The 4,185-nt window shown below is 41.9% G+C and overlaps 1 pseudogene; it reads left to right on the top strand.

The window, feature by feature from the left end:
* The first annotated feature begins 2,668 nt into the window (after nucleotides 1–2,668).
* On the top strand, nucleotides 2,669–3,692 carry LOC139436620 (histone-lysine N-methyltransferase SETMAR-like; annotated as a pseudogene).
* The last annotated feature ends 493 nt before the right edge of the window (nucleotides 3,693–4,185 follow it).

Here is a 4,185-nt window from a genome sequence, read left to right as displayed (position 1 = left end):
GCGGCACGGGAAGTGTGGGCGGCGCCATTCCTGGGCAGGCTGCTCTTTCTTTTCACACTGGGCGGCTTTCCTCACGGGCGCACTCCTTGCGCGTGGGGCTCCCCAACGCGGGGGACACCCTTGCGTGGCACGGCACTCCTTGTGCGCATCAGCACTGCGCATGGCCAGCTCCACACGGGTCAAGGAGGCCTGGGGTTTGAACCGCAGACCTCCCATATGGTAGACGGACGCCCTAACCACTGGGCCAAAGTCCGTTTCCCTACTCCACTAGATTTTATCAGCAGATGATGAAAACCCAGTTAGAGGAAATATTACTGATTTCCATTAGTTCTTCTGGAAACTACTTCGTTTCATCTGCATGAAATGGCAAAACTTATTAAAGCAACTACATCCAGCTACTGTCCCCATTTTTCTACTCATTCTTTATAGCAAAACATCCTAAAAAGTGATGTATATTTACTATCTCCACCATCCTTTCCTCATTAACTATTTAATCCACTCCGGTTAGACTTTTATACCCACTCCTCTACTAAAATCATTCTCAATGTTAACAATAACCTCTCCTTGGCATTTTTCTGATCCCATCCATATGTAGCACAGATGCAGTTGATTACCCCTCCTTGTTTAAACACATTCTTACTTAGCTTCAGAAATTCCAGTCTCACTCCCTAGCTTTCCTATATTTTTTTCCATCTTCTCTTCCTGAGCTGGAGGAATCAATGGCAGGCAAGTGGGAAGGGCATGCTGAGGCATCTTGGTAGCATGCCTACTAGTGTCATGGATGTGGGATGTGAAGGAGCGAATGCAGAACGCTACATGGAGGTATGCTTTCAGTGTACCAACAGTGCTCAAGAATGCAGGGCACTGAGGGAAGCAGGGGAGGAGCCGCACAGAGGCACATTGGCAATGGAATCCCTGGCACCCAAGGAGTAGAGTAGATGTATGTGGCATGGAATTGGTAGGCAAAGATGAACAGCCTGGTTGGGAGATTGATGACATTGAGCAAATTTTAAAATTAACAAAGAAAATAAATAAATATATTGAAGCTAGTGAAAGCCATATTGGAGAAGGAAGCTGATTTCAGGGCTTGGGGAATGAAAGTACAAGAAGAGCCTTGAACTTTCTCAACAGAAAGTAAGGATGTGTTCAAAGAATGGTGGAGATATCAAAAGGACATAAAACCCAGTTTGAAAGGGCTCCCACTGATCAAATGTGGAAACTTTGAGCTTATATACAGTCAATCAATCAATCCAATGAATAAAATAGAAATCCACAAGTCAATATGGATATAAATACATATGTGACGATTTTAGTTTACCAGGCTGCTAGGACAAATACCACGAACTGGTTTTGGCTTAAACAAAAGTAATTTATTGGCTTATAGTTTTGAGGCTAGAATTCCAAAATCAAGACATCTGCAAGACTTGCTTTCTCCCAGAGTCTGTAGCATTTTGGTTTTGGCTGCCAGTCATCCTTGGGATTCCTTGACTTATAGACCTGCCTCCTGGCACATAGCAATGGCCTCTCTTTCCTGGCTTCTGTGGCTTCCAGGTTATCTTTGTAAGACCTCCAGAAATACAGACTAAGATCCACCCTGATTCAGTTGGCCATACCTTAACTAAAAATTATACCTTCAGGGAGCGAATGTGGCTCAAGTAGTTGAGCACCTGCCTCCCACATGGGAGACCTGGGTTCAGTTTCCAGTGCCCCCTGAAAAAATAAATAAAACAAAAAACAACCAAAATAAATGATAAAACCAACACAGGGAAACCGATGTGGTTCCGTGGTTGAGTGCCAGTTTCCCACATACAAGGTCCTGGGTTAATTCCTGGCCCCCCAGCACCTCAAAACAAAAAAACACTACACCTTCAAAAGACCCTATTTATAATGGTTTCACATCATTATATATATATTCATACACAGGGGGGCAGATTAAGATTAAGAACGTGTTTTTTGGGGCACATAATTCAACCTACCACAGTGAATAAAGAAATGGAGGGAGAAGAAAAAGTTCTTCCTTACAGTAGATGCCAAAAAATAATTGAAGAAATAAGGATTAAAATAGAAAATCATAAGTTGATACCCATCATACTGGTAGTTGATTCAGAAGGAGTTAGCATGGAGGAAAAGCTTGGTGGGTAAAACCTTGATGGGAAATAGGATATTGGTATAATCTTGGAATAGCTCTTCCACAAAACACTAATCAATTATAAAGGGATAAATGGTGGTGGTGGTGGTGGTGGAAAAATCTTGCAAACACCAAAACAACCAAGTAATCAAGGTTAGCATCACCAGTGAATGGGGCAGTTTGTCATCATATGCCCCTTGATATGATTCACTAAAAAAAATTACAGTGAGTTTAGCAAGTTGCAGGACATAAGGTTAATATATGGGTTCTAGGAAAATGGTGCCAAATTGGGTAGACAGAGTCCAATCTCTTCTTGAAAAAAAGGAGCAGAGACCTATCTAGAGGAGCTGCTTTGGATGTATTTAGGTTAGTGCAAAAGTAATTGCGATTTCGCATTGTTGAAATTTGCTGTTTGATATTGACATACATTCTTAAATAAGTGTGGTTATGTTATACATCATTTTAATGTGCATTTCTCGATCTCTGGGGTTTTTTTCTAATAAATTATACTTGCTATTTATTTTATATTTATATTAGACTATGGAAATGATGTTAGACAAAAAGCTAATTTGAACTATTTTCTTATTTGACTTCAAAATGGGTTGTAAAGCAGCAGAGACAACTCACATCAACAATGCGTTTGGCCCAGGAACTGCTAATGAAGGTACAGTGCAGTGGTGGTTCAAGAAGTTTTGCAAAGGAGATGAGAAACTTGAAGATGAGAAGCATAGTGGCCAGTCATCAGAAGTGGACAACAACCAGTTGGAAGCAATCATGGAAGCTGATCCTCTTAAACTACAGGAGAAATTGCCAAAGAAGTCAACATCAACCATTCTATGGTCATTCAGCATTTGAAGCAAACTGGAGAGGTGAAAAAGCTCAATAAGTGGATGCCTCAGGAGCTGACCAAAAATTTTAAAAATCATCGTTTTGAAGTGTTGTCTTCTCTTATTCTACAAAACAATAACTAACGATTTCTCAATTGGATTGTGACATACGATGAAAAGTGGATTTTATATGACAACTGGAGACAACCAGCTCAGTGGCTGGACCAAGAAGTTACTCCAAAGCACTTCCCAAAGCCATACTTGCACCAAAAAAAAAGATCATGGTCACTCTTCGGTGGTCTGCTGCCAGTCTGATCCACTACAGCTTTCTGAATCCCGGCAAAACCATTACATCTGAGAAGTATGCTCAGCAAATGGATGAGATGCACCTAAAACTGTAAAACCTGCAGCCAGCATTGGTCAACAGAAAGGACCCAATTCTCCATCACAACGCCCAACACACATCACACAACCAACACTTCAAAAGTTGAATGAATTGGGCTACGAAGTTTTGCCTCATCCACCATATCCACCTGACCTCTCGCCAATGGACTACCACTTCTTCAAACATTTCAACAACTTTTTGCAGAGAAAAAGCTTCCACAACCAGCAGAATGCAGAAAATGCTTTCCAAGACTTTGTCAAATCCCAAAGCACAGATTTTTACACTACAGGAATAAAAATACACTTCTCATTGGCAAAAATGTGTTGATTTTAATGGTGCCTATTTTGATTAATAAAGATATGTTTGAGCCTGGTTATAGTGATTTAAAATTCACTGTCCGAGACCGCAATTCCTTTTGCACTAACCTAATAGATAGACCTGGAAGGTGCTCTGAGTCATCTAGGAGGGTATTGGAAAGATAAAGAAGCCAAAGGGAAACCCAAGAGTTGCTCGCCCCTATGGCTGGAAAAGGCACATATACCCCACCCTCAGGACAAATAGACTGGGTGGAGCCCCAAGCTCTCTGCTCTGAACAGAGTGTGAGGGAGTATAATCTGCGAGGAAAAGGGGTCTGGGAGAGTGGACAGTGGTTTCTTTGTGGTGAGTTTAGCCAGCTGAGCCCCCTCTGAATCTCAGCAGGGACCCCAATCCAATGAGGAGAGGTGAGGAGGGATTTCCTAAGGCAGGCTGTCTTGTCCAACACCCCTGGTAAAGAGAAAAATTTGAATAGAGAGGGTGGAGACAGGCATAATCAGCAGGGATCTGGAAAACTATCAGGAATCTAA

The sequence above is a fragment of the Dasypus novemcinctus genome, chromosome 16 (genome assembly GCF_030445035.2).
Source record: "Dasypus novemcinctus isolate mDasNov1 chromosome 16, mDasNov1.1.hap2, whole genome shotgun sequence".
In the NCBI taxonomy this organism is placed as follows: domain Eukaryota; kingdom Metazoa; phylum Chordata; class Mammalia; order Cingulata; family Dasypodidae; genus Dasypus; species Dasypus novemcinctus.
The sequence above is the reverse complement of the archived record's forward strand: the minus strand, read 5'-3'. Positions and strand labels throughout refer to the sequence as shown.